This window comes from Musca autumnalis, unplaced genomic scaffold (assembly GCF_047663935.1).
Source record: "Musca autumnalis isolate F117 unplaced genomic scaffold, ASM4766393v1 scaffold_1, whole genome shotgun sequence".
Classification (NCBI taxonomy): Eukaryota; Metazoa; Arthropoda; class Insecta; order Diptera; family Muscidae; genus Musca; species Musca autumnalis.
This window is the reverse complement of record NW_027411644.1, coordinates 284,016,119-284,029,303: the sequence shown is the minus strand read 5'-3', so window position 1 is coordinate 284,029,303 and position 13,185 is coordinate 284,016,119. Positions and strand designations below refer to the sequence as shown.

Sequence of the window (13,185 nt, the reverse complement as noted above, 5' to 3'; positions counted from 1 at the left end):
CGGACGACAGATTCTTGTAGGTGGGCCCGTCAAATAACGCAGCCAGAATACACAGAACAGATCGATGTTTGTCTCAATCATTCCAGGTTGGTAGGGTAAACAACATAACCATCAGCAAAGAGGTATTTCTTCATATTTGGGATGATTTCTTCAAACAGTGAAGGGTACATCAATATCAGACTTTTTAATATCTATTTGTCTTTTGCTCTTTTTGACGACCGGGAAAATCTGATTTGTAAACAATTTTTCACTTCAATTTAAAGAATCAAATCAAAATTAAAAAAATTGACATTTGCACTTACATACAAACAAACTTATGTATACATGTAAACACATACATTTGCATGTAAGCATTCTGTGTCAAATTCAGAGTGACAATGAATGTACTTTAAAATCAAAAATTGAAAAAAATTTAAATCAGATGTTAGCATGGAACTACCTTTATTCTTATACCATGATTTAGATATACATTTTGAAGGATTTAAATGGCAGTCAGCTGATTTTTGTTCATAGCACAATTACCAAGGTAGATGCATCAGCCCATCTGAACGAATGTGAAACGTCAAAAGAATTTTTTGTAAATTGAATTCGTCTCATGGCAGAACTACCAGGTAGTGGTATCACACCAGCTGATCGAATATGAAAAGTCAAATCCCTTTATAAAAAAAATATTTTTGTTGTAATTTCCCCAACAACATAAAGAAAGTTTTGACATAACATATTCAAAATTTTACGATGCCACTACCTGGTTTATTGTGCCATGATTCGTCTCAAAAAACATACGTCAAATTACAAATGTATTCTTTAATACTGAAAATGTTAGCACATTATGCTACTAATGCTAACTCATGGTAGAATGATAAAAGGTAGTCGCATCTGTCAAATTTAGATAAATACAACCCTGTACGTCTGTACGGCAGCGTGTCAAATACAGAATAACAATAATACGGCATGACATTTCATAACAAAAACAAAACAGGTTTGTTTATTTCTTGAAGTACATACAAATACATAAAAAATTTTTCTGAAAATTAAAAAAAGCAAAACTAGTATAATTTATTCATGCTCTCGATATTTTATTTATATAACTTCCTGACCATACATCTCGCGTGCGCAACGTGTAGAAATTCTATACTAACAACAACGAATGATGCCGTATCATTATGTTTCGAAAAATCAAACAGGAATCAATAGAATTATGAAAATATATTGACAATTGGCAACGAATTATAGACCTTCACAGCAGTAGTGACAATTGCCGGTGAACAATACCCAGCAGAAGTAGCAACAAATACATTCAGAACCATTCCCACATCTGGCTGGTCCCACGTTCGTTATTTCACCATCAGGTATTCTCCATTGACACAAACAGTCCTACTGTTTTTTTTGTTAATCTAACTGCGCTATTGTATCTACAGGGGAAAAGAATGATTGCAGACAAGAACATCACCATCACAACAGCTAGATGAACAAAATCATGTTTTTATCAGTTCAAATCATGACATCCAAAGTAGCTAATAAGCATCGATATCCGAACAAATGATTAAATACGGCCCAATGGATACCGCTGAACAACACGTTAATCCTGGACTGCTGATAAAGAATCATTTATGGTCCATGTATATTGAACTTGTTTATTCCTATGGCGGAATAATTTCATCCAACGAAAGTCATATCGAAATGAACTGTTATTTTAAGAATACACTGAATTGAAAAATACAATTCCCATACCCTTGAAGATGAAAAAAGATCTTAATTTTTAATTTTTTATAATTTTTATTAATAAATGCTTCTTGAGACATTAAAAATGTTACTCTTTTTAAATCTATTATACTTATTTATATTTTGGTCACGTTTGTTGTTGCAAATATGTTCGTTCGTACATTTCTGTTATTTGGTTCTGCAAACTGCTCTGGAGCAGCGTCCAGGAGATAGGTCAGTTGATTTACCGGGGCAATTAAACAAATGCAAATTGAGTGTGGGCCCAATCCTCATAAAGTGCCTATGTTGGTTATTGTGCCATCAATTTCAAATCATCTATCTTAACTGGGCTAAAACCACTGTACCTCTGTGCTGCCTGCGCAACTACATCAGTGTGCCCACTATATGTTGGCAACACCCAAGCAAGTACTCAGTGTATCGACATATTGTTGCGATCCTTCTTCGTCTCCTCGTGAATATGGTCCACTTGTGTCATGAGGAGCCACCTGGCAAGTTGTAAAGTTCTTCCACTGTTCAGCGCGTATATTCGCATACGACACTGGAGTCACATAGCATACCACAGACCGGCCTATAGCTTTATAAAGTGTTTGTTCGTCAACACCCAAAAGCTGCGGGCAGCGACTTGCTACTTCCGAGTCACCATTGTTGTTGTAGCAGCATAGGCACCTGCTGGCCGAAACGCTTTTGGTTTCAGGTCAATTCAATGAATCCGCTGCCGTGTTATTGGTGAAGCACCACGTTAACGAAATAGCACCACTATCTCGGAGCTTGCCTCCCTGTCGATTTTGCGCAGCATAGACATTGTTCGAATCATCACAGCAATAAGGAATCTTTTAACAGATTGATTAATATCGTAGATGTACAAAGAAAGCTAATTTTTACGCCGTTTTCTTATTTAATAAAAAAATCAAATGAAAGTTTAATAAATACTGACATTTGTAAACATGTACACACATACATACATATGTACATAAATATTTTCTGTCAAATTCACTTTGACAATGAATGTACTTCAAATTCAAAATTTGAAAAAAATTTTAATCATACGGTAGCATGAAATTACCTTTCTTGTTGTACTATGATGCTAACTAAAGAGCAAATAAATTATTTTTTATCGCAGTTTGCCCATTTAAAATAAATAAACGAATTACTTTATCGTTTAGACATCATAAATATTAGTCTTGGTTGATTAAAATCAACTTTGTACATCAAAACAAATTTAATTTGTCCGCCTTGTTTACAAATTTTTACATTTTAAATTATTTTTAGTGTAGCAATTCACCGATGCATCTACCTTGTTTCTTGTGCCAGCTTGCAACTTTTTGTATTTTCTAGCAACATGTTGCTAAAAACAGAGTTGTATACGAGGATTTATGCCAGATTTAAAACAAATCCACTCAATAGGAGGATTTATTTTTGTATGGGAAATCTGGTAGATTTTGGCTGGATTTAGCAAATAAAACCTGATAATGCGCTAAATCCGGCTAATGGCGTCATATCTAAATGGCATATAACATTTACCGAAAACATGGGGTATTTTGGAACCTCAATTACATTTTGAAAACACTTTCTTGGCACCTTGCATTACATGCTAATTATTCTTTTGGTTATTATTGTTGAACTAAAGGCCTGCGTACATAAGCTGCTCTGCCTGATAACCTTGCTTTCCTGCTTCATTTTTGACATAATAAAAATAAAAGAATAAAGAAGGCCGAGGAAATTTCGAACTGGGTTGCCCTTTTCTTTTTTATTCTTTTATCAGAAGTAAGCAAGGTAATGGGTACTTTACACGATATGTTTTTTACATATGAGTTGTCACTTTGCATATACATTTTGTATTGGAGAAGTGACAACTCATATGTAAAAAACATACCGTGTAAAGTACCTGTATAAGTTAGATACTTTGTCCCTCAACTTCCCTAGCTCGATCAATCACGGATGCTGATTGGCGCACTGGCATCTCCTCTACACCTCCCTTGACGGATATTGTAGTGTGCGGATCGCCGCTGGGCAGTGGTTGTTGTAGGTTTGCTCACCTTGGTACACTAGTACATTTAACTCTCATTTAAATTATATGTAACTGTATTAGTAAAAGACATGAGATCCTCAGCGATCACTCAGAACCTCAGCGTTCACTTGCTTTTGTCACTGCAACCATCAAGGCCTCTGACGCCACTAAGCATCATAGAAAAAAGGTATACTTATTGTTGAAAAGATATACAAATATACACAGCATTCAATAAACCAGCAAATTTATTTATTATTAAAAGAACTGATACCGCTTGTTTTATTTATCTTTCTTTCCCCCCATCGCTCTACACAAACAGTACCCATAAGCAGGCAAGGCAGCTTATGTACGCAGGCCTTAATGGGTACTTTACACGATATGTATTTTACATATGGGTTGTCACTTTGCGTATACATTTTGTATATAGAAAGTGACAACCCATATGTAAAATACATATCGTGTAAAGTACCCATAAGAGGGTTAGGTTTTTTATCTATCCATTCATTTTGGTCTTAAATAAGTCGACCAACTAATTTTTGCAAAAAACCCGACATTTTTATCACAACTATAGCTCTGTTCCAGAACTAAAAAGTTTTTACAATTTTTACCACTTTTACACATTTTGCGTTCCCGTACACAAAATTTATATGGAAATCATTTACGACTTTTACAACTTTTACGACTTTTACCACTTTATAAAGTACGGGAACAGGCCATATTTGTCATTTTTTAGTAATTAATGCATGAAAAGTATTCGTTTTCTCAGTTTCTCGATAATTCCGAAAAATCGACAGTCAAAACTGATCGTGTGTACCCCGCTGATCGTTCCGCCGCAGCTCAAACGTTACGATTTTCGACAAACTGTTCCTGTCGCTGTTGTAAATTGCCAAAATTGTTAAATTCAATAAAAACAAATTAAAACGCTTAATAGGAATTAACAATTTAATTTGTGATCTATAAAAGAAGTTAAAAAAATTATATTTTGACAAATAATTTCCGTGTTTTTTGTATCCTTGTGTACGTGCGTGTGTATAGTTTTGCTTCGTGTTATTGATGTTCCTTAAAGGAGTTTGGGCATAAGCTGAATGTTTTCATTAAGCTCGGATCGGGACCAAATTTGTGTCACAGGTAGGTCTCGTCACCCTGATCACAAATATATATAACAGTTATTGCGGACGTCCATACTTCCCGAGATATGGGCCTCCGAAGTTCCGAATATTCCCTTGTTAAATGTTGGCTACCTAGAGAAAAATTTTAATTTAAAAGAAAATGTTGTTCCCGTTCCCTAGATTGGCTCCTGTCCATAGCAGAAAGTCTTAAATCCCCAGCCAAAGGCCGGCTATATAGAAAAAATTATAATTTTATCCGAGCTTAATGCTTAAACTCAACTTGCTCCGGAGTTTGTTGTGCGAAAATTGTAAATATTAATTAATATACACATTTTTGCTGTGTTTATGTATTCCGTAAATTTTGTGTAAATAAAGGATATTAACTTTCGTCGCATGAAAAAGGTGAGTTAGCATTTTTCATTGCAAATATTTTAAAAATTAATTTTTTACTGTTAAGATAAAATGTAATTTTAAAAAAACGACATTTTGGTATGTCGCATGAGATCGCGGGATGTAACTAGCAAAATGTATAATTTGAAAGAATTTCAACTGCATTTCTTGGCCAATATTATTAGTTAGAAGACCGTCTATTGGGGCAAACTTATAATTGATATGAAAAATTAGTTTGCGCAGCCGACTTTTGCACCTGCACTGTTTATAAGAAATTTTGGGGTCAAGTAGGGTTTAGCCGCTGCCCTGTGATTTCTTTGAAATTTTTACCAAAGATGGACTTATGAGGGAAGTCCATTTTTCCGCGATATGCCAACCCGTCTGAATCATAGACATAGACTAATAAATCGTATAGACAAAGAGATTGTAGTGTCTTCTCTTTTTGTAGGTGTCGCCCGTATGCAAAGTGCCTAATCTTTTCATTCAATTGCACAATGTTTTGGGGTAAATTACAATATTTGTTTGGATTTGTTTATATGAGGATGTAGATCTGGCCAAAGATTAACCATATTTTGTCTTTTATCAGAATAAATAGTTTAAAATCTATAGTAACTTTAAGTAAAACTACTAACGCCATCTACCAATTTTCGAAAATTTCGAAGATAAATGCTGAGAGCAAATAAATGTCTATAAATTTATTAGTCTATGAGTCTATGCTAATGACATAGACTAATGAAAAGATAGACGACGGAATGCTCTCACTGAGTATGTTCGAATTGAGTATGCTGAACAGTGATGCCAGATTTGCCGATTTATCGGCATTTTGCCGATTTTTAGTCCAAAAAATAGAAATGCCGATTTGCCGATTTTTACCCCTAAAATGCCGATTTTTAGTTAAGGCAACTTGTTCACATAAAATTTCCGTTTTGTATAAAAATTGTGCTTGCTAGAACTAATTTGGTACAATAACAAAGACAACTATATCGTAAAGAGTAGTTTGATTAATAATAATAAAATTTTTTAACATATTATAAAAACAGTTTGAATTTTCTTGATTACCAAAACGTGTACTTCAGTATATACGCCACGGAAATTGTTCAAAAAACGAAATTGTCGAAAAGTGGGTTAGTGGAAATAATTAAAAACTGCACAAACTTTTATATTGAACTTTGTTGTCAGATTTTGAAGCGGTTTAATTTAGAAAATAAACTTAAGTGCCTAGGTTCAGTAAATCAAAGTTTTATAATAAATGGCACAGAAGATTCATTTTTCGACATTATAAAGGAATACGAATGCTTTATAAACATAAACGAAAATCAAGTATCACGCGAACTTTCACGTTTAAATTACAGAAATTTGTTTAAAGATAAAAACGTAGAGTTGCTAGAATTTTGGAAAACAGTGTGTGAATTAATATGTGCAAATTCTGAACCACTATTTCCTATTTTGTCCAAATTTATTAAACATATTTTAGTTTTGCCAGAAAGAGAAAGAGTTTCTAGCCAAGTAAATTTAAATAAAAACAAGTAAAAAAGTATCAGTCGGCTTGGCCGACAGAGATATACCCTCAGCCTGTGTATATTGAAACAGTTTTTTTTTTCTCAAAAAACGTATATATTTAGAGGGTTTTAAAAATTTTGGGCGTATAAAACGACAAAAATGTTGATTAGGATTAAAGAGCAAAAGTTTTGCGGAGGAAATACTTAAAGGAATGGATCGACATTGACCATTATGGAAGTGGATCTCCAGCCACTACATAAGGTGCCATATGGGGTTTTTATAACCTTCGGGCTGTTTGCTCAAGAAGTGTGGATTTGCCCCTTAAAAAACTTTTACCATCGTAGTTGAGGCAGCAAATGCAAGTTGCTTCAACAAAAATCAAAGTGATTCGATAGCAGGTCTTAAAGTTAACTTATCCGAAATTGTGTGTGGGAGGTACCGGATGGAGTGGACAAATGTAGTCCATATTTGAACCTCCCTTCAAGAGTTACCGTATGAACAAACTTTCCGAACATTTTTGAACTTTTGAGGTGGAGGTACCTGAAGGAGTGGACCGATATGGCTTATCTTCAAACTTAAACTGTGTTTGGACAAAATATTACTAAGGCCAAATTTTGGACCGAATCGACAGATCCGTTCTAGAGTTATCTTGCGCTCCAACCACCTCACGCGGTGTCATAGAGTTTTTTTGCAACTTTCAGACTATTTTCTCAGGAAGTATGGACTTGCCCCTAATGAAACTTGTACCGTCGTATGGAGGGCAGTGAATACAAGTTGCTAAAACAAAAATCAGAGAGATTCGAGAGATGGCCCTAAACTGAACTTTTCCGAAATTTTGTGTGGGAGGTACCCGAAGGAGTGGGCCGATTAAGTCTATATTAAAACATTATCTAAGCTTGGTACACATTTTACGATGGGCAAAGTATTGACCAAATCGGTTACTCCCTGCAAGAGTTATCGTGCGCACAAATTTTCCGAACATTTTCGAACTTTTGTGGGGGAGGTACCGGAAGGAGTGGACCGATAATGCCCATCTTCGAAGTTAAACTAAGTTTGGACAAAATATTACGAAAGCCAAACTTTTGAAAAAATCGGCTCATCCGTTCGAGAGTTATCGTTCGCACCAGTCAGCCAGAGAGACAGACGGACGGACGGACGGACATGGCTAGATCAACTCCAAATTGTCGGAAACACATTTCGTCCAAACATACTTGGGTCTAAAACCATTATTTCGATGAGGCACATTTTGCCCGTATGAAAGTTTATATACCCTTCATAGCATAAATGCTGAGGGTATAAAAACAATCACCTTATTAATTATCCTTTTAAGACAATATTTGTATACGTTTTGTTTAGCTTGACTGAATTGAAAATATATTGATCTCATATATACAAGTACTTATAAATATATACTACATATGCATATGGTAAAACCATTTATTTTCATACATATTTTGAATTATTGCCTTGGTTTATGAATTGTTAATTGTTTTGTTGTACTTAAAATGTTATTTTTTAAACTTATGCTTTTTAAATAAAGCGATAATTTGAACTGAAATAAATGTTTTTTTAATTTGCCGATTTTTTGCCGATTTTGAAAATTTTTTACCGATTTTGGCACCCGAAAAGTGCCGATTTTCGACCAAACTTATCTGGCATCCCTGATGCTGAAAACGCAACTCAAAATAAAATGCCAAAAAATACAAGTTAATAAATATTTTGTTCTGGTAAAAGGCTACATGGGGTTAGTTTTTGATGGGGACAATATCCTTAGACAAAATTATCCAAGGAAATATTGTCATTTTCCGTAAAAATCGTCTTCGAACTTTTTTGAGTTTTGTGTTTGAGTAGCTTGACGGCGCAAAATTGAGTATTCCTTCGTCTATAAATTTATTTGTCCATGCCCGAAGGAACCAACCAGAGCCATACGGGTATGTGATGGAAAACGATTCGACTCGTTTCGCCATAAATCGAAATCGTATATCTCTAGTTTCGGTGAATATTTTAATGAAATTGAAAATGGATTTTAAAAATATTATTAAAATAAGGGGCTTTTGCAAAGCAGAACTATAAATATCATCAACGGCGCTCCGATTATATACCATTTCGATTCTGCAAATCGAGTCGATTCGGTTTTCATCACATACCCGATAGACAAATAAATTTATAGAGGAGGTTGTTCCGAAGTTCGGAGGAGGGTGGGCGGAGGTCCAGAGGAGATTGTTCCGAAGTTTGGAGGAGGGGGTCGGAGGACCAGAGGAGGTTGTTCCGAAGTTCGAAGGTCCAGAGGAGGTTATTCCGAAGTTCATGTGCTAGCACACAGTCGTGCTCAGCCCTGCTCTCAATACTTCATTATTCACCCTTATTACGGTTGGCGTAGTCGTAGACGTTCAAGTGACGTAGACGTTGTCGTAGGCGTAGACGTTGGCGTAGTCGTAAGATACATTTTTATATGATGAACAATTATATACAACGACATTTTTTTGTCTTTTATAGCATTTTATATCCTTAAAAAATCGAAAGAAATACATTTGTAATTCCCAGAACGCATTTCTTGGTTTAAATACAACATTTATCTTTTTTTTATACGACAAATCGGTATTACGTATGGCGTAACACGACAAATTGGTATTACGTATGGCGTTGAAATACGAGGAAAGAGTCGTGACCGATTTTGTAAACGACAGCATATAAAAATAAAAACAAATTAATTTCAAAAGAATTTTTTGGCAATGATTATTAAAATATATTGGAAAATAACTATAATAAATACAAATATTACTACTTTGATTCATTTGCATAAGATAAATTTCGTGTCTTTATCAGATGACAAACTTTCTATTGAAAATCTGTTAGAGTCCTCATATAACGATTGATGCAATGTAAATTTCTTAGTTCTTGCTCAAAAGATGATTTCAAACAAATAGTTTTACAATTAAAAAAATATATATTTTTTAAATTTTGTATGAGAAAAAAATTGTCGTTGTCGTAAATGTTACGTGGTACCAAAAAATATCCCTACGACAACGACTACGCCAACCACCACAAAAACGTCTACGCCAAACACTTATTTTGATTGTAAAAACTATAGGGTTAGTTTTTCTTCTGAATTAAAAGTTTAAAAATGATCTACTAATAATTCTAATTATGTTTGTTACAAAAAGAATTCTTTAAAAATTGAAATTTTTGCTTTTTTGTTCAGAAACATACATAATACCAATTAGACGTTACGACACGTCAGCTTGCAATTTTGGATACGACAACGCCAACCGTAATAAGGGTGATTTTCTTGTTCTTATGATTTCAACGGCAGGGGGACCTGATCTACGTGTGATAAAGATTTCAAAAACAATTGATAATTCCCTTCGCCGGGATGAAATCATGATATTGGTAGCGATCAGTAAAATTTTGCAACACTGTCAGTTCGTTTTGAAAAACATTACTCTCTGTAATAGAGGGTAATAAATGAAGTTGAGCCAATGGGGGAATACTCCACTCAAACAATCGAAAATGAGATTGAACTTCAACAATAAACAAAACAAACAAAAAACAGCCGAGGCACGGGCGAATTGGAGCTTTGTTAAAAACATAAAAACAAAATTCCAATAAACAACCTCACAGGCAACTGTGTTGGTGTTCTTTTCAACTCACAGAATTCGAAGAATTCTTAGTTGATACGTGCTGACATGTTGCAAAATATTTTGATTTTGGTGTTTCTTTGGAAAAGCCGAAAAGTGAGTGTGATTCTCATTCATATGAGAATACTAGACACTTAAAGAGTTCGGTTTTTCGCTAAAAAGGCGTCATTTCAAAAACTGAGAAGCCAATTGATAATTCCCTTCGCCGGGATGAAATCATGATATTGGTAGCGATCAGTAAAATTTTGCAACACTGTCAGTTCGTTTTGAAAAACATTACTCTCTGTAATAGAGGGTAATAAATGAAGTTGAGCCAATGGGGGAATACTCCACTCAAACAATCGAAAAAAAGATTTCAAAAACATCTTAAGAGAACGCTTTCATGTTCAGTATAGGTAGTACATATTTGAAGTAGAATTTAAAGTTTGAGGACTTTACTTTCAAGCCCTTCTGTTCCTAAGAGCTATCTCCAACAGTATGTCATCCCCAAATAAAACCAAAACATTACATTTACTTTTTAAATAAATAATTATTTATTTTATTCGATTCCAAATACTGTCTCTTCCACGTAGGTATATCTTTAACAAAATTCCACTACTTATTCTACATGCGAACTACTTTAGCCTGATGAACTTAAGCTTTAAAATGAAAATGAGTTACAATTTGTACAATGGTTGTGCGAACTTATCCAATTACTACTTATGGAATAATCAGTCAGTCTGTTCTTGTTTAGTCTACTTCTTCAACGGTGGGTCCACTTCTGCCACCACCGAAACCGCCTGCTTGTTGGCCACACGAAGGTCCAGCTCCATGCAGTTTAGTCATGATGGGTGTGCATAGCTTGGTTAGATCTTTCATTTTGTCTTCATATTCCTCCTTTTCAGCCAAGGTATTGGCGTCGAGCCATTTAATGGTATCCTCACACGCTCTCAATGCTTCACTCTTTTCTTGTTCTGTGACCTTGTCACTGCCAGCTTGATCCAAAGCCTGTTTCACCCCAAAGACATAACTTTCCAAATTATTACGGGCGGCAATTTTACTTCTCTGCTTTTCATCTTCAGCTGCATATTTCTCGGCCTCATTGACCATACGATCAATTTCCGCCTGTGACAGACGTCCTTTGTCGTTCTTAATGGTAATATTTTTGGCATTACCCGAACTCATTTCCTTGGCCGAAACATTTAGAATACCATTGGCATCCAAATCAAATGTCACTTCAATCTGGGGTACACCACGAGGAGCTGGAGGAATACCGGACAAATCAAAGGTACCCAATCTGTTGTTATCCTTGGTCATAACACGTTCACCTTCAAACACCTGGATGGTGACACCAGTTTGATTATCCGAATAGGTGGAGAATGTCTGCGTTTGCTTGCATGGAATGCGAGTGTTGCGTTCAATAATCTTCGCCATTACACCACCAGCAGTTTCAATACCCAAAGACAATGGTGCCACATCGACCAGCAGGACATCTTGGATTTCACTGCTCTTATCACCACTGAGAATGGCAGCTTGAATGGCGGCACCATAGGCAACAGCTTCATCGGGATTAATGGACAAATTCAAGCTCTTGCCACAGAAGAATTGTTGCAGCAAATTCTGGACCTTAGGAATTCTGGTAGAACCACCAACCAATACGATGTCATGAATTATCATTCTTGTCCATTTTGGCATCGTTGAGAGCCTTCTCCACAGGCTGTAATGTTTGGCGGAAGAGATCGGCACACAGTTCCTCAAAACGGGCACGACTTACTTTCGTGTAGAAATCGATACCCTCAAACAAGGCATCTATCTCAAATTGTGGCTTCAGTGCTCGATGACAATGTGCGCTTGGCTCGTTCGGCAGCAGTTCTCAGGCGGCGCAATGCTCTGGGATTCGAACGTAGATCTTTTTTGTATTTCCTCTTGAATTCGTCAGCCAAATGATTGACCAGGCGATTGTCGAAATCTTCACCACCCAAGTGTGTATCACCAGCAGTTGAACGTACTTCAAAGAGAGAACCTTCATCGATTGTTAGAATGGACACATCGAAGGTACCACCACCCAAATCGAAGATCAATACATTGCGTTCTCCTTTCAGGTTCTTGTCGAGACCATAGGCCAAGGCGGCAGCTGTGGGTTCATTGATAATTCTGAGAACATTTAAGCCTGCAATTCGACCAGCATCTTTTGTCGCCTGTCTCTGTGAATCATTGAAGTAGGCTGGCACTGTGATGACTGCATCGCTGACTGATTTACCCAAGTAGGCTTCGGCTGTTTCCTTCATCTTTGTCAACACCATGGAACTGATTTCTTCGGGGGCAAAACGTTTCGATTCTCCTTGAATTCCACACAAATTTTCGGTTTTCCACTGTCGCTGACCACCTTGAAGGGCCAGTGTTTGATATCTTCCATAATTTTGGGATCATCGTATTTGCGACCAATCAAACGTTTGGCATCGAAAACTGTGTTCTTTGGATTCATGGCCACTTGGTTCTTGGCCGCATCACCAATCAGCCTCTCTGTGTCTGTGAAGGCAACATAACTGGGTGTTGTGCGATTGCCCTGGTCATTGGCGATAATTTCCACTTTGCCATGTTGGAAGACACCAACGCAGGAGTATGTTGTACCCAAATCAATACCAATTGCTACCATTTTGTTTGTTTTGTGTGTTTCTCTGTTGCTTTTCGCGAACGATGAAATTTATAATTATTTTATTTTCAAATTTTAAACAAATACTTTTTTTGAACTTTTCTTCTGCTGTTTGTAACGTTTATTTCACTTTTAAAAATATTCGCCTCGTAATTTTTTTCTTGTTTACTCGCTTTGTGTTTACTC

General features: G+C 35.9%; 1 long non-coding RNA gene and 1 pseudogene across 1 annotated transcript; one reads left to right on the top strand and one right to left on the bottom strand.

Moving 5' to 3' along the window:
• The first annotated feature begins 911 nt into the window (after nucleotides 1-911).
• On the top strand, nucleotides 912-1,737 carry LOC141391319 (uncharacterized). Its single transcript, XR_012409619.1, has 3 exons — nucleotides 912-979; nucleotides 1,125-1,349; nucleotides 1,419-1,737. It is a non-coding gene; the product is annotated as an uncharacterized lncRNA (long non-coding RNA).
• Nucleotides 1,738-10,876: 9,139 nt separating this feature from the next.
• Nucleotides 10,877-13,185, bottom strand: LOC141391318 (heat shock protein 70-like; annotated as a pseudogene).